A 23,986-nucleotide genomic window follows, 5' to 3' on the forward strand; every position below is an offset into this window, starting at 1 on the left:
CGGGTGGAGGGTGGGAGGTCGGGGTGTTGGGCGGATCGGCAGCCGCGGCGGCGGTGCGCCGGGTGGGTAGGGATCGAGGGGTGGGGAGAGTGATAGGTGCGGGAGGTGCGGGACGGTAGTTATTCTACTCCCAGGATTAAAATAGCGTCATATATATATATATATATATATATATATATATATATATATATATATATATATATATATATATATATATATATATATTCCAGCAATTTTTGGCCTTTTCTAGTCGATCCCCTAAATTTAAGGTTGTAAACTTCAATTTGATCAAGTTCAAAGTAGGTTCAACCGAAAGTAGCATGCATTCAAACATAAACATAGATAGTTTTGCATAACTGAAAATAAAACGTAAATTTAAACTAAGCTAAACTACTTTCGGTCGAAGTAGAGGTCGAGTCAATCCTTCCTCGTCATGTACGGTGTGCCGCGAGCCGGGTCCGGGCTAGTACCGTCGCGGTGTCGTTGGGGAAGGCACTCCTCCACTCGTCGATGTCGATCTCCTCATCCTCGGGGCCCACCTCGACGCCCTCCGCGCCGCCGTCGTCGCCGCCTTCGACCTCATCATCAGAGGAGAGCGTGACAACCTCGCCGCCCTCCGCGCCGCCGTCGTCGCCGCCTTCGACCTCGTCATCGGAGGAGAGCATGATAACCTCGCGCCCTCCGTGCTGGCAAAGATCATCCGCTCCGCCTCGACAAGCTTCGGGTGCTGCCGGCAGAGCTCTTGCATGTAGGCCTCGTCGGCGGCCTCGACCTCGAGATGCTCCCACGCCTCGAGGTCCTCATGCGCCATAGACCAGCTCACCACCCCTGGCTCCGGTGGAATGAGGTGGACCGAACATGTGCCGAAGGGGAAATTGAGCCTAGCCGCCGCGCCATGGTAGCGGACCTGCCAGCGATCATACTCCATGGCTGCGAGCTCGGCCGTGTGGAAGCTATCGAGCCACCAGCGGGTGTGGGTCTCTTGATCTGTAATCTCGGCGACCCACGTCCCCCACCGTCGTTGTCGGACCCCGAGGTAGGACTTCGTCGGCTACCGGGTCCAGGGAGGACGGGGAACTCCTCGAACCAGCGTAGGGGCACGGCGGCGGGCGGATCGGGCCCACGGAGGACGATGGGGACACCTTGGCGGCCACCTCGCCGACGTCGGGCGAAAAGGTCGCGATAAACCTCTTTTTGGCCATTGGCTACTCGAGCTCCCGGGCACACAGGCAGAGGTTGAGGATGGAGGCACCGGCGATGGCAGCGACCTACCAATGGTTTTGAGGGTTGTGTGTGTCTGTGTGAGCGGAGGTTGTATTTGATGAAATACTGCGGCAACTAAAAATTTTACTAGGCGGGAGTAACAAGGCGGGGCTACTGAAAATTTGGATCAAGGACGAGCAGATATTTTTGAGATTGCGAGGGATGCATAGGCGAGAGTAAAATGTCGGGGCTACTGAAAATTTGAATCAAGGGACTGAAGCAGAGCAGGAGTAACAGACATCGCACACAGTCCGCACATACTAATCGTGTGCTATCAAACATTAAAACCTTCCAGGCGGTAGATATTTTCAAGATTGCGAGGGATGCAGAGGCGGGAGTTTTTGGGGAGTGAGCTAGTGTGCTTGACACGCCGGCTGTGGATTGTAGTTGACGCACCTTCTCGCGTAAGCCATAGGCGTACTATACACAAACGGTGCTCCAAGATATTTTGTACTACATCTCACACGGTTGGTGATAATAAACTATGTGGGGTCTACTTGATTTGAATTACAAAATGGGGTCACAACGGCAATGGGCGTTGTTTGAATTACTAGACCTTTTATCCGCAGTGAACATGCAACTATATGTGTGTCGTAAAAGAATTGGAATTATTCAGGATTCGTTTGGACATTTTATACAATAAACTGGTTTTCTAGCCATTTCACGTGCACCATTTAAAATTAAACTACATGCACATGCTCCGATGCATCCAAATTGGTTGAAAAATCAAATCTGTGTCCTTCAGTGCATGCTTAGGTCCCACGGAAGAAATGGGAATGAATTTTTCGGGGTTCGTTTGGCCTTTTTTATACATTAACTGGGTTTTCTAGGCATTTTTGTGCATAATTCAAATTTGAACTACAAGCACATGCTCCAATGCACCAAAGTTGGTTGAAAAATCACATGTGTGTCCTTGGGTGAATTTATAGGTCCCATGCAAGAGATGGGAATGAATTTCAAACACCAGGGCACTGTTGATTGCCGGCAAAACGTTGAGATACCTGGTTTTTAAATTCTAGTAAATCCAAAACTCGTCTGAAATTTATGAAACTTGACATGCTATGATGGAGCGGCATCAACATGTCGTGGTGAAAATTTTGTCCCATTTGGGGCAGGTTTGGGTATAAGCTTCTCACAAACTAGAGCTTCTCACAACAAGCATGATAGTTTCGATAGGGAACGTACCACCTTTGGGGATGGGACGATATCCATTGCCTCTTATTGCTTTCAAAAAAATTCTAGTGTCAACATAGAACAACATGAGTGTTGTGTTTAATCTTGAAATTTTTCGGGGTTCATTTGGCCTTTTTTATACATTAACTGGGTTTTGTAGGCATATTATGTGCATAATTCAAATTTGAACTACAAGCACATGCTCCAATGCACTAAAGTTGGTTGAAAAATCACATGTGTGTCCTTGGGTGAATTTCTAGGTCCCATGCAAGAGATTTGAATGAAATTCAAACACCAGGGCACTGTTGATTGCCGACAAAATGTTGAGATGCCTGATTTTTAAATTCTAGCAAATCCAAAACTCTTATGAAATTCATGAAACTTGGCATGCTATCATGGAGCGGCATAAACATGCCGTGGTAAAAAAAATTGTCCCATTTGGGGCAGGTTCGGGTATACGCTTCTCACAAACCAGAGCTTCTCACAACAAGCATGATGGTTTCGATACGGAACGTCTCACCTTTGGTGACGAAGCGATATCCATTGCCTCTTATTGCTTTCAATTTTTTCCTTGTTTCAACATAGAACAACAGGAGTGTTGTGTTAATTTTTGGGATTTTTCGGGGTTCGTTTGGATATTTTTATGCATTAACTGAGTTTTCCATGCATTTATGTGCATAATTCAAATTTTAACTACATGCACATGCTCCAGTGCATATAAATTGGTTGAAAAATCAAATATGTGTCCTTGGGTGCATGCTTAGGTCCCATGCAAGAAATGGGAATGAATTTCAAACACCAGGGCACTGTTGATTGCCGGCAAAACATTGAGATGCCCGGTTTTCAAATTCTAGTAAATCCAAAACTCATCTGAAATTCATGAAACTTGGCATGCTATCATGGAGCGGCATAAACATGCCATGGTAAAAAAATTATCCCATTTGGGGGCAGGTTTGGGTATATGCTTCTCATAAACTAGAGCTTCTCACAACAAGCCTGATGGTTTCGGTAGGGAACGTATGTCCCACCTTTGGGGACGAAACGATATCCATTGCCTCTTATTGCTTTCAAAAAAATTTCTCGTGTCAATATAGAACAACAGGAGTGTTGTGTCAATTTTTGGGATTTTTCAGGGTTCGTTTGGACATTTTTATGCATTAACTGAGTTTTCTAGGCATTTTATGTGCATAATTCAAAATTGAACTACATGCACATGCTCCAGTGAATATAAATTGGTTGAAAAATCACATGTGTGTCCTTGGGTGCATGCTAAGGTCCCATGCAAGAGACGGGGATGAATTTCAAACACCAGGGCATTGTTGATTACCGGCAAAACGTTGAGATACCTGGTTTTTAAATTCTGGTAAATTCAAAACTTGTCTGAAATTCATGAAACTTGGCATGCTATCATGGAGCGGCATCAACATGCCGTGGTGAAATTTTTTTCCCATTTGGGACAGGTTTGGGTATAAGCTTCTCACAAACCAGAGCTTCTCACAACAAGCATGATGGTTTCGATAGGGAACGTACCACCTTTGGGAACGGGACAATATATGTTGCCTCTTATTGCTTTCAAAAAAATTCTAGTGTCAACATAGAACAACAGGAGTGTTGTGTTTAATATTGGAATTTTTCGGGGTTCGTTTGGCCTTTTTTATACATTAACTGGGTTTTGTAGCCATTTTATGTTCACATTTCAAATTTGAACTACAATCGCATGCTCCAATGCACCAAAGTTGGTTGAAAAATCACATGTGTGTCCTAGGGTGAAATTCTAGGTCCCATGCAAGGGATTGGAATGAAATTCAAACACCAAGGCATTGTTTATTGCCGGCAAAACGTTGAGATGCCTGGTTTTTAAATTCTAGTAAATCCATAACTCGTCTGAAATTCATGAAACTTGGCATGCTATCATGGAGCAGCATCAACATGCCGTGGTAAAATTTTGTCCCATTTGGGGCAGGTTCGGGTGTAAGCTTCTCACCAACCAGAGCTTCTCACAACTAGCATGATGGTTTCGATAGGGAACGTCCCGCCTTTGGGGATGAAACGATATCCATTGCCTCTTATTGCTTTCAAAAAATTTCTAGTGTCAACATAGAACAACAGGAGTGTTGTGTCAATTTTTGTGATTTTTCGGCGTTCGTTTGGATATTTTTATGCATTAACTGAGTTTTCAATGCATTTATGTGCATAATTCAAATTTGAACTACAAGCACATGCTCCAGTGCACTAAAGTTGGTTGAAAAATCGAATCGGTGTCCTTGGGTGAATTTTTAGGTCCCATGCAAGAGATGAGAATGAAATTCAAACACCAGGGCACTATTGATTGCCAGCAAAACATTGAGATGCCTGGTTTTTAAATTCTAGTAAATCTATAACTCGTCTGAAATTCATGAAACTTGGCATGCTATCATGGAGCGGCATTAACATGCCGTGGTAAAAAAATTGTTCCATTCGGGGCAGGTTCGGGTATACGCTTCTCACAACTAGCATGATGGTTTCGGTAGGGAACGTCCCATCTTTGGGTACGAAATGATATCCATTGCCTCTTATTGCTTTCATAAATTTTCTCGTGTCAAGATAGAACAACAGGAGTGTTGTGTCAATTTTTGGGATTTTTCGTGTTTGTTTGGACATTTTTATGCATTAACTGAGTTTTCAATGCATTCATGTGCATAATTCAAATTTGAACTACATGCACATGCTCCAAAGCATATAAATTGGTTTAAAAATCAAATATGTGTCATTGGGTGCATGCTTAGGTCCCATGTAAGAAATGGGAATGAATTTCAAACACCAGGGCACCGTTGATTGCCGGCAAAACATTGAGATGCCTGGTTTTTAAATTCTAGTAAATCCAAAACTCGTCTGAAATTCATGAAACTTGGCATGCTATCATGGAATGCCACCCGACATGTTGTGGCATTTTTCGTGTCCATTTTGAGAGAAGGCACACTCGAATAATGACAGCCAACAAAGGCATTTTGAAAAAATAGCTGCCACTTTGATATCTCAAACATTTGTAGAATTCAAACCGTGTGTGTTCTTTTAACCATTCACGTGACGCCACGTGTCTTAGTTTTAATGGCTGTAGGAGGTGCCATGCAGATAGCTGCTTGACCTTGACTGAACAGGAGGCGTGCGAGCGTAGTCCGGTGCGCAAGCTCACCGAGAGGTGTGCAAGTTGTCCTCCAATGCGCAGGCTCATCGGGAAGCGTGTGTGTTATACGCTGCGTAGGCTCACTGGGAAGCGAGCCCTTTGACTTCCATGGCCGCCCGCCTTTCTCTCCATTAATGGCGCCCGAGCCCCTATTTAATACAGGTGGCCTTACTGTTCGCCTCCCATTCCCCTCCCTCCCGTAGCCGCAGACCTCCACCAACGCCATGCCGCAGAATGATCATCTGCCACTAGTCTTCAAGTTTGGTGAAGTCGACTCCGAGCCGGAGGAGATAGAAAATAAGGAGGAATGGGGCCTCATGGACATGGCCCAGAACTAGCTGGCCGCGGCGGTTGCTGCCCCCGCTCCCGTCCCCGCTCCCATCCCCGTGCCCGCGCCAGCGACCATCCCTATAGCATTGACGGGCTGGTCGCCGAGCACTATCACAGAGCTGGAAGTCGCGAGTGTCAGCGAGGTCTCCGCGGACCCACGCGAGCTTGTGTACATGCCAGCGCCCGTGCCCGTGCGCGCCCCTCCACCCACCGTGGCACCGGCCCCCGTGCGTTTGACTCCACCCATGCTCGTGCCCGTGCGTGCACCCCCTTAGCGGCATGGGATGCTGCCGTCGACTGCTACCTCTCAGTGGCGCTAGTTTCTGTCCTCCCGTGCCCCGCCCGTCGATCGCGCGACGACATGATGTTTGATTTACAAGTGAAGAACATTTTGTGCTGCCTTGAAGACTTCAACAACAGCGTCTCAGAGGACGACAACGACAACGACGGTGCGGCACGCCGCCACCGCGGAAATAGTTTTTTTGGGTTTTAATATTGTATCTCGAATTCTCTATCATATGAATATAAATTCGTAGTGTGACTGAATGAAATATATGGTTTGAACAAACTTGCATTTTTCTCTCTTAATGTACAGACTCATCAAACGATTTTCCTTTGAAAAAACGTCAATGGTTTTTAAATATAAAACACTCATCGCAAACATTTTAGTTAGAACACCCGGATGCAAACCGACAGCTTCCCCAAGAAGCCAAGGGAAAATGTGCCGAGCAGGATTTCTGCATCCCTTCAACGCAAATGGTTGTTTTGCATGACCCGTGTGCAACCACGTACAAACAATTGGGTAAGATTTGCATATCTGTCATTTTGGGTATGTTTCCATTTGTCAAACTGGAAAGATTGACATTTGTTTATCTAGTAACATTGCCATTTGTCAACCTTGTAACAGTGCGATTTGTCAAAATATGCAGCTAAAAATCACTAGCACTATCTAATTTTTGCAACTAAAATCACTAGCATTGTTCATATGGACATCACTAGCAGGCGTGAGTTGATGGACGCATATGCAAATGTACCATTGGTTACATACAACAACTCATCAACCCACAACGACAATGAGGATACACGTTGGATTATAGATCATTTCCAACAAAACATTCTAGTAAAGTTTTTATCACACAACAAATAATAAAGCAATAAAATGAACTTCATCTCAACCACTCGTCGGCGTTGGAAACGCTTGCTTTGAACCAGAAGTGATTCTCTGGGAAGGGACGACTACTGTCAATCTCGAGACCAACGCAGGACTGATCATCCAGGCTGAAGTGGCCTATGTCAGGACCCATATTGGGATGGTAGTGAAGCATAGCAATGTCTGAGGTATAGATACATTTGCTTCTCATAAATGGTAGTAACATTGTGTCAACAGCAGCTGGATTGCCTTCCACCATCATTGGATAGTTTTGTCCAAGGAAGAGCGAGTTTCCTCCAAGACTTTCAATACTGAACCAGGGAGAAGGTGTTGGCACTAGTACACTAGTATCCATCCCGAATACCCTGCAACGGATGTTGGAATAGGTCCGGAGAGTGTGACCATGCCAGACAACACTTGCTTCCTTAGTAACATCAGTAGTGCCCTGTATACAGACAAGAAGAAGAGGTGATCCATCGGAATAAGTTGCCAGGCGCCACTGAGTATATGGGTCCGGCTCGTCCTTATGCTCGTGATCATCAACATCGTCATCTCCCCCTTGGTTATAAATATTTAAAAGTATAGGTGGTGGAATGTTCACAGGACCTTGGAAACACAAGAAGGTTAATTAATTAGTAAAGGGAAACTAGCTAACCCACATGCATGTGGATGAAGCAATTATAATTACGGTGGAAGACAAACATACTGAAAGCATGACGATTCCATGCAAAAACAGTGCCTAGAGTGGTGGCAACAAACACAAGACCCTCGTATTGAATTGCATCATAGTACTCATTCGTGTACAAAAATTGATTTTCGAGCAATATCCATCGAGACGTGGAAGTAAGGAAGGCAACAAGCTTGTCGAAGATAGCAATAACTTCATAGTTCGAGTAATCCCAAGAGCGGCTGGGAACTCGACAAATTGCTATCTTCCATAGACGACAGTCACCATGATCGTATTTGAACTCACGTAGAATATCGGTGTACTCAACCTCTGGGCAGTCGTCTAAGATTTTTCGAAGTGGAACCTAGTGACGAGTGTACACATTCGCAAGTTCCCACTCGCAGTTGTACCCAATGTAAACAACCCAATCTCCATTTGCGCCTGCCCAAGCCTTGCCCTCAAGCGATGGCATCTTAACATCATACGTATCATTATCAAGCGGCATCAACCTGCACAAGGCGACGCTTCCCTCGTCCCCGTGCCAGTCAGTAGGGTCACGGCGAAGAAGATAGGGGAGATCAAACCGCTCCTGGACCCTTGGGTTCCTTATAATGATGTTATTAGTTGAGTCGAGAATGGTCTTGAACGAACCTGCCATACTAGCCGAGGTGATGATGTTGTGTTGGGGATCGTAGCAGAAATTTAAATTTTTCTACGCATCACAAAGATCAATCTATGGAGTAATCTAGCAACGAGGGGAAGGAGAGTGCATCTACATACCCTTGTAGATCGCTAAGCGGAAGCGTTCAAGTGAACGGGGTTGATGGAGGCGTACTCGTCGTGATCCAAATCACCGATGATCCTAGCGCTGAACGGACGGCACCTCCGCGTTCAATACACGTACGGAATGGAGACGTCTCCCACGCCTTGATCCAGCAACGAGGAGGGAGAGGTTGAGGAAGAGAGTCCAACAGCAGCACGACGGCATGGTGGTGATGGAGTGGCAGTTCTCTGGCAGGGCTTCGCCAAGCTCACGCAGAGGAGAGGAGGTATTGGAGGGGAGGGGCTGCGCCAGGTTCAAGGGTGTGGCCGCCCTCCCACCCCTCCACTATTTATAGGTGGGAAGAGAGGGGGCCGGCCCCCCTTAGATCCCATCTAGGGTTGGGGGCGGCGGCCAGGGGGAGGAGTGCCTCCCAAGTCAAGTGGAGGCCCTCCCCCTTAGGGTTTCCCCTCTCCCATGCGCATGGGCCTTGGGGGGGGCTGGTGCTTTGGCCCATTAAGGTTAGGGCGCCCCCCTACAGCCTATGCTGCTGTATTGGACGTGGTGGAACATTTTCCGGACCTCCGGACCCCTCTGGAATCCTCCGGAACCTTCCCGGTACAATACCGGAAAAAACCGAACTTTTCCCGGAACCCGAACAACAACTTTCCATATATAAATATTTACCTCCGGACCATTCCGGAACTCCTCGTGACGTCCGGGATCTCATCCGGGACTCCGAACAACATTCGGTAATCACATACAAGTCTTCCTAATAACCCTAGCGTCATCGAACCTTAAGTGTGTAGACCCTACGGGTTCGGGAACCATGCAGACATGACCGAGACAACTCTCCGACCAATAACCAACAGCGGTATCTGGATACCCATGTTGCCTCCCACATGTTCCACGATGATCTCATCGGATGAACCACGATGTCGAGGATTCAATCAATCCCGTATTCAATTCCCTTTGTCTGTCGGTACGTTACTTGCCCGAGATTCGATCGTCGGTATCCCGATACCTTGTTCAATCTTGTTACCGGCAAGTCTCTTTACTCGTTCCGTAACACATCATCTCGTGATCAACTCCTTGGTCACATTGTGCACATTATGATGATGTCCTACCGAGTGGGCCCAGAGATACCTCTCCATTACACAGAGTGACAAATCCCAGTCTCGATTCGTGCCAACCCAACAGACACTTTCAGAGATACCTGTAGTGTGCCTTTATAGCCACCCAGTTATGTTGTGACGTTTGGCACACCCAAAGCACTCCTACGGTATCCGGGAGTTGCACAATCTCATGGTCTAAGGAAATGATACTTGACATTAGAAAAGCTTTAGCAAACGAACTACACAATCTTGTGCTAGGCTTAGGATTGGGTCTTGTCCATCACATCATTCTCCTAATGATGTGATCCCGTTATCAACGACATCCAATGTCCATGGTCAGGAAACCATAACCATCTATTGATCAACGAGCTAGTCAACTAGAGGCTTACTAGGGACATGGTGTTGTCTATGTATCCACACATGTATCTGAGTTTCCTATCAATACAATTCTAGCATGGATAATAAACGATTATCATGAACAATGAAATATAATAATAATAACTAATTTATCATTGCCTCTAGGGCATATTTCCAACAGTCTCCCACTTGCACTAGAGTCAATAATCTAGTTCACATCGCCATGTGATTAACACACACAGGTCACATCGCCATGTGACCAACATCCAAAGAGTTTACTAGACTGAATAATCTAGTTCACATCACTATGTGATTAACACTCAATGAGTTCTGGGTTTGATCATGTTATGCTTGTGAGAGAGGTTGTAGTCAACGGGTCTTTCCATATTCAGATCCCTATGTATTTTGCAAAACTTTATGTCATATCGTAGATGCTGCTACCACGTTCCACTTGGAGCTATTCCAAATTGTTGCTCCATTATAAGTATCCGGTATCTCTACTCAGAGCTATCCGGATAGGTGTTAAGCTTGCATCGACGTAACTCTTTACGTCGAACTCTTTATCATCTCCATAACCGAGAAACATTTCCTTATTCCTCTAAGGACAATTTTGACCGCTATCTGGTGATCCAGTCCTAGATCACCTTTGTACCCTCTTGCCAGACATGTGGCAAGGCACACATCAGGTGCGGTACTCAGCATGGCATATCGTATAGGGCCTATGACATGAGCATAGGGGACGACCTTCGTCCTTCCTCTTTCTTCTGCCGTGGTCAATCTTTGAGTCTTACTCAACTTCACACCTTACAACTCAGGTAAGAACCCCTTCTTTGACTGATCTATTTTGAACTCCTTCAAAAACATGTCAAGGTGTGCATTCTTTGAAAGTATCATCAGGCGTTTTTATCTATCTCTATAGATCTTGATGCCCAATATGTAAGCAGCTTTATCCAGGTCTTCCTTTGAAAAACACTCTTCAAACAACCATTTATGCTTTCCAGAAATTCTACATTATTTCGGATCTACAATATGTCATCCACATATACTTATCAGAAATGTTGTAGTGCTCCCTCTCACTTTCTTGTAAATACAAGTTTCTAGCAAACATTGTATAAACCTAAAAGCTTCAATCACTCTATCAAAGCACATATTCTGACTCCGAGATGCTTCTTCTAGTCCATAGAAGGATCGCTGGAGCCAGCATACCTTTTAGCATCCTTAGGATCGACAAAACTTTGATTGTATCACATACAACTCTTTCTTACGAAAATTGGTAAGAAAACTTGTTTTTGACATCCATCTGTCAGATTTCATAATCGAAAAATACAGCTAATGCTAACATGATTCCGATGGACTTAAGCATCGCTACGGTTGAGAAATTCTCATCGTAGTCAACTCCTTAAACTTGTGAAAAGACTCTTTCCCACAAGTCGAGCTTCATAGACGGTAACATTTCCGCCCACGTCCGTCTTCTTCTTAAAGATCCATTTATCTCAATGGCTTGCCGATCATCGGGCAACGTGATATGCCAATTTCTATTTACCCTTCATAAGGACCCTTTTTCATCGAATCCGATCCGACTAAAGTGGGAGAGACAGACACCCGCTAGCCACCTTATGCAACTAGTGCATGTCAGTCGGTGGAACCAGACTCACGTAAGAGTACGTGTAAGGTCAGTCCGGGCCTCTTCATCCCACGATGCCGCCGAATCAAGATAAGACTAGTAACGGCAAGTAAATTGACAAAATTGACACCCACAACAACTTGTGTTCTACTCGTGCATAGAAACTACGCATAGACCTAGCTCTGATACCACTGTTGGGGATTATAGCAGAAATTTAAATTTTTCTACGCATCACCAAGATCAATCTATGGAGTAATCTAGCAACGAGGGGAAGGAGAGTGCATCTACATACCCTTGTAGATCGCTAAGCAGAAGCGTTCAAGTGAACGGGGTTGATGGAGTAGTACTCGTCGTGATCCAAATCACTGATGATCCTAGCGCCGAACGGACGGCACCTCCGCGTTCAACACACATACGAAACGGAGACGTCTCCCATGCCTTGATCCAGCAAGGAGGAGGGAGAGGTTGAGGAAGAGAGTCCAACAGCAGCACGACGGCGTGGTGGTGATGGAGTGGCAGTTCTCCGGCAGGGCTTCGCCAAGCTCACGCGGAGGAGAGGAGGTATTGGAGGGGAGGGGCTGCGCCAGGTTCAAGGGTGTGGCCGCCCTCCCACCCCTCCACTATTTATAGGTGGGGAGAGAGGGGGCCGGCCCCCCTTAGATCCCATCCAGGGTTGGGGGCGGCGGCCAGGGGGGAGGAGTGCCTCCCAAGTCAAGTGGAGGCCCTCCCTCTTAGGGTTTCCCCTCTCCCATGCGCATGGGCCTTGGGGGGGCTGGGCCCTTGGCCCATTAAGGTTAAGGCACCCCCTACAGCCCATGCTTCTGTATTGGACGTGGTGGAACATTTTCCGGACCTCCGGAATCCTCCGGAACCTTCCGGAAGCTTCCCGGTACAGTACCGGAAAAAATCGAACTTTTCCTGGAACCCGAACAACAACTTTCCATATATAAATCTTTACCTCCGGACCATTCCGGAACTCCTCGTGACATCCGGGATCTCATCTGGGACTCCGAACAACATTCGGTAATCACATACAAGTGTTCCTAATAACCCTAGCGTCATCGAACCTTAAGTGTGTAGACCCTACGTGTTCAGGAACCATGCAGACATGACCGAGACAACTCTCCGGCCAATAACCAACAGCGCGATCTGGATACCTATGTTGGCTCCCACATGTTCCACGATGATCTCATCGGATGAACCACGATGTCGAGGATTCAATCAATCCCGTATTCAACTTCCTTTGTCTATCGGTACGTTACTTGCCCGAGATTCGATCGTTGGTATCCCGATACCTTGTTCAATCTCGTTACCGGCAAGTCTCTTTACTTGTTCCATAACACATCATCCCGTGATCAACTCCTTGGTCACATTGTGCACATTATGATGATGTCCTACCGAGTGGGCCCAGAGATACCTCTCCGTTACACGGAGTGACAAATCCCAGTCTCGATTCGTGCCAACCGAACAGACACTTTCGGAGATACCTATAGTGTGCTTTTATAGCCACCCAGTTACGTTGTGACGTTTGGCACACCCAAAGCACTCCTACGGTATCCGGGAGTTGCATAATCTCATGGTCTAAGGAAATGATACTTGACATTAGAAAAGCTTTAGCAAACGAACTACACGATCTTGTGCTAGGCTTAGGATTGGGTCTTGTCCATCACATCATTCTCCTAATGATGTGATCCCGTTATCAACGACATCCAATGTCCATGGTCAGGAAACCATAACCATCTATTGATCAACGAGCTAGTCAACTAGAGGCTTACTAGGGACATGGTGTTGTCTATGTATCCACACATGTATCTGAGTTTCCTATCAATACAATTCTAGCATGGATAATAAACGATTATCATGAACAATGAAATATAATAATAATAACTAATTTATCATTGCCTCTAGGGCATATTTCCAACAGTCTCCCACTTGCACTAGAGTCAATAATCTAGTTCACATCACCATGTGATTAACACACACAGGTCACATCGCCATGTGACCAACATCCAAAGAGTTTACTAGACTGAATAATCTAGTCCACATCACTATGTGATTAACACTCAATGAGTTCTGGGTTTGATCATGTTATGCTTGTGAGAGAGGTTGTAGTCAACGGGTCTTGCCATATTCATATCCCTATGTATTTCGCAAAACTTTATGTCATATCGTAGATGCTGCTACCACATTCCACTTGGAGCTATTCCAAATTGTTGCTCCATTATACGTATACGGTATCTCTACTCAGAGCTATCCGGATAGGTGTTAAGCTTGCATCGACGTAACTCTTTACGTCGAACTCTTTATCATCTCCATAACCGAGAAACATTTTGTTATTCCTCTAAGGACAATTTTGACCGCTATTTGGTGATCCAGTCCTAGATCACCTTTGTACCATATTGCCAGACATGTGGCAAGGCACACATCAGGTGCGGTACTCAGCATGGCATACCGTATAGGGCCTATGACATGAGCATAGGGGACGACCTTCGTCCTTCCTCTTTCTTCTGTCGTGGTCAATCTTTGAGTCTTACTCAACTTCACACCTTACAACTCAGGTAAGAACCCCTTCTTTGACTGATCTATTTTGAACTCCTTCAAAAACATGTCAAGGTGTGCGTTCTTTGAAAGTATCATCAGGCGTTTTTATCTATCTCTATAGATCTTGATGCCCAATATGTAAGCAGCTTTATCCAGATCTTCCTTTGAAAAACACTCTTCAAACAACCATTTATGCTTTCCAGAAATTCTACATTATTTCGGATCTACAATATGTCATCCACATATACTTATCAGAAATGTTGTAGTGCTCCCACTCACTTTCTTGTAAATACAAGTTTCTAGCAAACATTGTATAAACCTAAAAGCTTCGATCACTCTATCAAAGCACATATTCTGACTCCGAGATGCTTTCTCTAGTCCATAGAAGGATCGCTGGAGCCAGCATACCTTTTAGCATCCTTAGGATCGACAAAACTTTGATTGTATCACATACAACTCTTTCTTACAAAAATTGGTAAGAAAACTTGTTTTTGACATCCATCTGTCAGATTTCATAATCGAAAAATACAGCTAATGCTAACATGATTCCGATGGACTTAAGCATCGCTACGGTTGAGAAATTCTCATCGTAGTCAACTCCTTGAACTTGTGAAAAGACTCTTTCCCACAAGTCGAGCTTCATAGACGGTAACATTTCCGCCCACGTCCGTCTTCTTCTTAAAGATCCATTTATCTCAATGGCTTGCCGATCATCGGGCAACGTGATATGCCAATTTCTATTTACCCTTCATAAGGACCCTTTTTCATCGAATCTGATCCGACTAAAGTGGGAGAGACAGACACCCGCTAGCCACCTTATGCAACTGGTGCATGTCAGTCGGTGGAACCAATCTCACGTAAGAGTACGTGTAAGGTCGGTCCGGGCCGTTTCATCCCACGATGCCGCTGAATCAAGATAAGACTAGTAACGGCAAGTAAATTGACAAAATCGACGCCCACAACAACTTGTGTTCTACTCGTGCATAGAAACTACGCATAGACCTAGCTCTGATACCACTATTGGGGATCGTAGCAGAAATTTAAATTTTTCTACGCATCACCAAGATCAACCTATGGAGTAATCTAGCAACGAGGGGAAGGAGAGTGCATCTACATACCCTTGTAGATCGCTAAGCGGAAGCGTTCAAGTGAACGGGGTTGATGGAATAGTACTCGTCATGATCCAAATCACTGATGATCCTAGCGCCGAACGGACAGCACCTCCGCGTTCAACACACGTACGGAACGGAGACGTCTCTCACGCCTTGATCCAGCAAGGAGGAGGGAGAGGTTGAGGAAGAGAGTCCAACAGCAGCACGACGGCGTGGTGGTGATGGAGTAGCAGTTCTCCGGCAGGGCTTCGCCAAGCTCACGCGGAGGAGAGGAGGTATTGGAGGGGAGGGGCTGCACCAGGTTCAAGGGTGTGGCCGCCCTCCCACCCCTCCACTAATTATAGGTGGGGAGAGAGGGGGCCGGCCCCCCTTAGATCCCATCCAGGGTTGGGGGCGGCGGCCAGGGGGGAGGAGTGCCTCCCAAGTCAAGTGGAGGCCCTCCCCCTTAGGGTTTCCCCTCTCCCATGCGCATGGGCCTTGGGGGGGCTGGGCCCTTGGCCCATTAAGGTTAAGGCGCCCCCCTAAAGCCCATGCTTCTGTATTGGACGTGGTGGAACATTTTCCAGACCTCCGGAATCCTCCGGAACCTTCCGGAAGCTTCCCGGTACAATACCGGGAAAATCGATCTTTTCCTGGAACCCGAACAACAACTTTCCATATATAAATCTTTACCTCCGGACCATTTCGGAACTCCTCGTGACATCCGGGATCTCATCTGGGACTCTGAACAACATTCGGTAATCACATACAAGTGTTCCTAATAACCCTAGCATCATCAAACCTTAAGTGTGTAGACCCTACGGGTTCGGGAACCATGCAGACATGACCGAGACAACTCTCCGGCCAATAACCAACAGCGCGATCTGGATACCCATGTTGGCTCCCACATGTTCCACGATGATCTCATCGGATGAACCACGATGTCGAGGATTCAATCAATCCCGTATTCAACTTCCTTTGTCTATCGGTACGTTACTTGCCCGAGATTCGATCGTCGGTATCCCGATACCTTGTTCAATCTCGTTACCGGCAAGTCTCTTTACTCGTTCCATAACACATCATCCCGTGATCAACTCCTTGGTCACATTGTGCACATTATGATGATGTCCTACCGAGTGGGCCCAGAGATACCTCTCCGTTACACGGAGTGACAAATCCCAGTCTCGATTCGTGCCAACCCAACAGACACTTTCGGATATACCTGTAGTGTGCCTTTATAGCCACCCAGTTACGTTGTGACGTTTGGCACACCCAAAGCACTCCTACGGTATCCGGGAGTTGCACAATCTCATGGTCTAAGGAAATGATACTTGACATTAGAAAAGCTTTAGCAAACGAACTACACGATCTTGTGCTAGGCTTAGGATTGGGTCTTGTCCATCACATCATTCTCCTAATGATGTGATCCTGTTATCAACGACATCCAATGTCCATGGTCAGGAAACCATAACCATCTATTGATCAACGAGCTAGTCAACTAGAGGCTTACTAGGGACATGGTGTTGTCTATGTATCCACACATGTATCTGAGTTTCCTATCAATACAATTCTAGCATGGATAATAAACGATTATCATGAACAATGAAATATAATAATAATAACTAATTTATCATTGCCTCTAGGGCATATTTCCAACAGTCTCCCACTTGCACTAGAGTCAATAATCTAGTTCACATCGCCATGTGATTAACACACACAGGTCACATCGCCATGTGACCAACATCCAAAGAGTTTACTAGACTGAATAATCTAGTTCACATCACTATGTGATTAACACTCAATGAGTTCTGGGTTTGATCATGTTATGCTTGTGAGAGAGGTTGTAGTCAACGGGTCTTTCCATATTCAGATCCCTATGTATTTTGCAAAACTTTATGTCATATCATAGATGCTGCTACCACGTTCCACTTGGAGCTATTCCAAATTGTTGCTCCATTATAAGTATCCGGTATCTCTACTCAGAGCTATCCGGATAGGTGTTAAGCTTGCATCGACGTAACTCTTTACGTCGAACTCTTTATCATCTCCATAACCGAGAAACATTTCCTTATTCCTCTAAGGACAATTTTGACCGCTATCTGGTGATCCAGTCCTAGATCACCTTTGTACCCTCTTGCCAGACATATGGCAAGGCACACATCAGGTGCGGTACTCAGCATGGCATATCGTATAGGGCCTATGACATGAGCATAGGGGACGACCTTCGTCCTTCCTCTTTCTTCTGCCGTGGTCAATCTTTGAGTCTTACTCAACTTCACACCTTACAACTCAGGTAAGAACCCCTTCTTTGACTGATCTATTTTGAACTCCTTCAAAAACATGTCAAGGTGTGCATTCTTTGAAAGTATCATCAGGCGTTTTTATCTATCTCTATAGATCTTGATGCCCAATATGTAAGCAGCTTTATCCAGGTCTTCCTTTGAAAAACACTCTTCAAACAACCATTTATGCTTTCCAGAAATTCTACATTATTTCGGATCTACAATATGTCATCCACATATACTTATCAGAAATGTTGTAGTGCTCCCTCTCACTTTCTTGTAAATACAAGTTTCTAGCAAACATTGTATAAACCTAAAAGCTTCGATCACTCTATCAAAGCACATATTCTGACTCCGAGATGCTTGCTCTAGTCCATAGAAGGATCGCTGGAGCCAGCATACCTTTTAGCATCCTTAGGATCGACAAAACTTTGATTGTATCACATACAACTCTTTCTTACGAAAATTGGTAAGAAAACTTGTTTTTGACATCCATCTGTCAGATTTCATAATCGAAAAATACAGCTAATGCTAACATGATTCCGATGGACTTAAGCATCGCTACGGTTGAGAAATTCTCATCGTAGTCAACTCCTTGAACTTGTGAAAAGACTCTTTCCCACAAGTCGAGCTTCATAGACGGTAACATTTCCGCCCACGTCCGTCTTCTTCTTAAAGATCCATTTATCTCAATGGCTTGCCGATCATCGGGCAACGTGATATGCCAATTTCTATTTACCCTTCATAAGGACCCTTTTTCATCGAATCCGATCCGACTAAAGTGGGAGAGACAGACACCCGCTAGCCACCTTATGCAACTAGTGCATGTCAGTCGGTGGAACCAGTCTCACGTAAGAGTACGTGTAAGGTCGGTCCGGGCCACTTCATCCCACGATGTCGCCGAATCAAGATAAGACTAGTAACGGCAAGTAAATTGACAAAATCGATGCCCACAACAACTTGTGTTCTACTCGTGCATAGAAACTATGCATAGACCTAGCTCTGATACCACTGCTGGGGATCGTAGCAGAAATTTAAATTTTTCTACACATCACCAAGATCAATCTATGGAGTAATCTAGCAACGAGGGGAAGGAGAGTGCATCTACATACCCTTGTAGATCGCTAAGCGGAAGCGTTCAAGTGAACGGGGTTGATGGAGTCGTACTCGCCGTGATCCAAATCACCGGCAAGGTACTCCTACGGTATCCGGGAGTTGCACAATCTCATGGTCTAAGGAAATGATACTTGACATTCAGAAAAGCTACAGCAAACGAACTACATGATCTTTGAGCTAAGCTTAGGATTGGGTCTTGTCCATCACATCATTCTCCTAATGATGTGATCCCGTTATCAATGACATCTAATGTCCATAGTCAGGAAATCATGACTATCCTTTGATCAACGAGCTAGTCAACTAGAGGCTCACTAGGGACGTGTTGTGGTCTATGTATTCACACATGTATTACGATTCTGGATAACACAATTATAGCATGAACAATAGACAATTATCATGAACAAAGAAATATAATAATAACCATTTTATTATTGCCTCTAGGGCATATTTCCAACACATTCTCCTAATGATGTGATCCCGTTATCAACGACATCCAATGTCCATGGTCACGAAACCGTAACCATCTATTGATCAACGAGCTAGTCAACTAGAGGCTTACTAGGGACATGGTGTTGTCTATTGTAAAGCCCTCGATGCGGCTATATCTCCCACGTGTCGAAGCATGACTTAGAGGCATAACCGCATTGAAAGCAATGCCGCAAGTAAGGAAATCTTCACACAACCCATGTAATACATAAGGGACAGAGATACATAGTTGGCTTACAATCGCCACTTCACACAATTACATGAATAAAGCATTACAACATCCAAGTACAATCAGGGCCCGACTACGGAGCCAAAATAAAAGAAGAACCCCAAATGCGACAAGGTCCCCGATCGACCCCAACTGGGCTCCACTACTGATCAACTGGAAAACAGGACAACACAAAGGACAAGATCTTCATCGAGCTCCTCCTGAGCTTGGTTGCGTCATCAGCACGGTTCAATGTCACCTGCAAGCTAGTTTTGGAAGTATCTGTGAGCCACAGGGACTCAGCAATCTCACAGCCTCGCGATCAAGACTATTTAAGCTTATGGGTAAGGTAAAAGAATGAGGTGGAGCTGCAGCAAGCGACTAGCATATATGGTGGCTAACATACACAATTAAGAACGAGAAGAGAAGGCAAAGCGTGGTCGTGAAAGTATGATCAAGAAGTGATCCTAAAACAACCTACGTCAAGCATAACTCCAACAACCGTGTTCACTTCCCGGACTCCGCCGGAAAGAGACCATCACGGTTACACACACTGTTGATTCATTTTAATTAAGTTAAGGTTCAGGTTATCTACAACCGGACATTAACAAATTCCCATCTTGAAAGTGCGTTATATCGACTAGAGGGGGGTGAATAGGCGATTTTTATGAAAGTCTTCAAAACATGGAAGTTATGAAGACAAACGATAGAAATAAACCTATTACCATGCAGCGGAAGGTAGACTACACTAGACAAGCCATAGTCAAGTATTCAATGAAGTGAAAGCACAATGACTTAATAGCAGCAATGTAGTAAGGATCAGGTAGGAAGATATTATGAAGCCATACAGAACATGCAGTCACTCAGTGAAGACAAAAGATAGTGCAAACATACAATGACTTCACAAGGAGCAACAGTAAGTAAAGGGAAGGGAAGATGAAACCAGTGACTCGTTGAAGACAATGATTTGTTGGACTAGTTCCAGTTGCTGTGACAACTGTACATCTGGTTGGGGCAGATAGGTATTCAAACCTTAGGACACACAGTCCCGGACACCCAGTCCTGAACACGCAGCTCAGGACACCCAGTCCTCACCGTATTCCCCTTGAGCTAAGGTCACACGGACCTCGCCCAATCACTCTGGTAAGTCTTCAAGGTAGACTCCCAAATCTTCATAGACTTCGTTCACTGGCAATCCATAATGTCTCTTGGATGCTCAGAACGCGACGCCTAACCGGCTGGAGGATGCACAGTCCTCAAGTGTAATAAGTCTTCAGATCACACAGACAAGAAGACTTAAGTGATGCCCAATTCTTTCTGGCTCTGGGTAGTTAGGGCTTTATCCTTGCAAGGAATTCTCTCTCAAAGGCTTCGAGGTGGGTTGCTCTCAAACGACAAAAGCCGTACTCTCAATCTGAGCAGCCAACGGTTTATGGTTGTGGGGGTGGGCTATTTATAGCCACTTGGCAACCCGACCTGATTTGTCGGAAATGACCCTGGGTCACTAAGGAACTGACACGTGTTCCAACGGTCAGATTTCAAACTCACACGGCAACTTTACTTGGGCTATAAGCAAAGCTGACTTGTCCGACTCTGGACAAGATTCGCTCTCATAGTCTTCACTCGAGGACATAGGTTTTTGGTTAGGCATCACTTCAGTCAGTCTGACTGGTTCTCTTGGACCCCGCTTAATAGTACGGTGGTTCCTATGACTCAACACAAAAGAAAAAGAACTACGAAAGATCTAAGTCTTCGAGCTCCATAGGCTTCATGTGGTGTCTTCTCTTGTCATAGTCTTCAATGTGAATATCTTCATATACCACCTTTGACTTCAATGTCTTCATACATTTTTAGGGGTCATCTCTGGTAGGAAAACCGAATCAATGAGGGACTTCTACCTGTGTTATCCTGCAATTCTCACAAACACATTAGTCCCTCAACTAGGTTTGTCGTCAATACTCCAAAACCAACTAGGGGTGGCACTAGATGCACTTACAATCTCCCCCTTTTTGGTGATTGATGACAAACTAGTTGAAGTTTTCAACGGGGAATATAATCTGTGAAATTGTAAAGGATAAGGAATTGTCTTCATAAGTTGCGAGGGCTCCCCCTGAAGATGTGCATATAGGTAATTTGCTTTTGGAATGCAAATGCACATGGCAGGTTGTACTTGTGGAGATCCACTTCAACTTATGATGACAATCCACTATGCATGTGAAAGTATATGAAGATAATGACATGCATAATGGAAAATGGACGTCTGCAGAATGATCTAAGTGCGGAATTTATCGTCGCACATGTGGAATTTATCATCGCAAAACAAAGTGGCAGATAAGTAGCAGACGGACATCGAGTTTAAGTGTTACAACTCAAAGAACCAAATGTAGCAAAACGAGAGTTGTAAGCACGAAGCAAAATATAAAGCACCCGCCCATATGGACCCGCTTGAATACTATCAACCTCATATGCTTCTCCCCCTTTTGTTAGTAAGGACCAAAAAGGTTTGAAGACATAGAGCATCTACTCGTTCCCAGGCGGAGTAGGTGAAGTAGCAGGGTCGTTGGTGGTGTTTGGCGGTACTGAAGAGCTTGGAGCAGAGTTGACACATGCTGAAGGAGGTGGTGGTGAAGTAGCATCATCTTCATCCTCGATAACTCTGGCAGTCACTGTTGCAGCAGATGAAGAGAACTCAGAGTCTTCAAGGGATGGAGTTCCTAGCAGCACAGCTCTTCGAGGAGGTGTGGAGTCAAACTTGAATCGCTCGGTGAAGCCATCCTCTTGGAGATCATCTTCAGAACACATCATCGTTAGCCCTTTCCATGTACGGCGACAGGTTTCATGGGCAACGAAAGCATTCTTGGTGGCAAGATTGCGAATGCGATTAATTTCCACCAAGAGGCTTTTCATCTGACGCTTCAGCCAGTCATGATGCCTATCCTGTTTCTGATGAAGAGCCACAAGAAGCTCTCGGTCGTTGAGAACACGAGTGCGCTTCTTGGGTCTTGGAGCAGTTGTACTATCAGTGGCTTCAGTAGACGCAGGGTGTGGTGCACGTGTAGTGCCAGCCAAAGGATACACCCGAGTGACTGCTTCAACTCCTTCAATGTTCTGTGAGAAACTCTGATGCTCTGCATTCTGAAGACTTAGAGGTTCCTTTGCAGGCTCAGGATAGATGGCTTCAGTAGAGATATCCACATCAGGCAGAAAAATCCTATGATTGTGAGCAGATGGCTGATATGAGATATCGGAGTGAAGTTTAATTAGCCGCATTACCCATGGGGTGTAGAACTTCAAGCCAAACAGATCAGAGCCCGAGGCAGCAAGTTGGCGGATGAATAAGTCATGTGCATTGAAGCATTTTCCATGAAGAATATAGAAGACCAAAGTCTTCATTGCACCCTCAAACTTGGCATTTGGAGAGTGCCCTTTGATGGGCCAGAGAGTTCGCCTGATGATGTGATAGATGGTTCGTGGCAGATACTCAAGGTTTTCAATGAAGAACTCTGTTGGATAAGTAGCATCTTGGGGCAATGGCTTCATCATGCTGAGCATCTGACTCATATCAGGTTCCGGCCTCTTAAAGATGCTCTCAATAGCTTCACTATGCAGCTGACAGCCATGCTCGTAGAGATCGCCAGGAGTGGGCAAACCAGTGAGCTTAATGATGTCAAATGCATTGGCTTCGTGATGAACATTTCCGGTCATCCACTCCAGGACCCAAGTCTTTGGATCTCTGTTGTACCCGCGGATGTGAAGTGTGGCATAGAATTGGAGCAGCAGCTCTTCATTCCAATGCTCTTGGTCAGTAACGAACGGCAGCAGTCCAACTTCCTTGAAACAATCCAAAGCTTCTTCCAGACAAGGCAGACAAGCTATGGCTTCAATGTCAAGGCGCTTGTGTGGGAAGATGCGACCTTGGTTGTAAAGAATGCATGAGTAATAGCTTCGCTGAGGATAGCTCCAGAACCGATCAGATGATATCCTTTCCCTTGAGTAGGGGTTCCTGGAGCTATTGAAGAATGTGTTGTCTGCCCTGAAGCCATTGATATTGAAGGAGTCAGGTGTTGATGCAGGACCTGGGAACCTTGGCAATCTTGGGATTGGCTTCTGTGCCTGAGGCCTGTGCTCAACATGATAGTCGAACTGTGGACCGGCAGCAGACTCAGGAACAAAAGTGACGGGATCAGTGGCTTCGCTCTCTTCTTTTTCCGTTGGGGAGGGCTCCACATTAGCTTCATTGGTGGTTGTGGCAGCCGCAAGATTTTCAAGCACGTTCTCCTTGAGAACTGCTTCTTGGTGGGACAGTGGAGTGGCAACTCGTGGGACTTCATCTTCCGCGGCTGATGCAGCCGGATTGTCTTCAGCAGAGACTTGAGGCCTTGGACCTTTGCGAAGCCTGCGCAACGCGGGCGACGCCTGTGGAGTTGGAGTGGGTTGGGCCTCATAGTCTTCTTCCTCTTGTGGGCGATCTACCTATGAAGCATCCTGTGCAATTGGCGTCAGTGGACGACCAATGCTGATGAGTTCGCTGTTCTGAGGAAGGACTGCACCATCTTCTACATTGTCATGTTGACCAATGTCTTCAGCAGCGATGGGATCAGCTGCTGGAAAGTCTTCAGCTTCATGAGCCTCTGTGGAAGCAGGCTCATGGATAGTCAGT

The sequence above is a fragment of the Triticum dicoccoides genome, chromosome 4A (assembly GCF_002162155.2).
Source record: "Triticum dicoccoides isolate Atlit2015 ecotype Zavitan chromosome 4A, WEW_v2.0, whole genome shotgun sequence".
In the NCBI taxonomy this organism is placed as follows: domain Eukaryota; kingdom Viridiplantae; phylum Streptophyta; class Magnoliopsida; order Poales; family Poaceae; genus Triticum; species Triticum dicoccoides.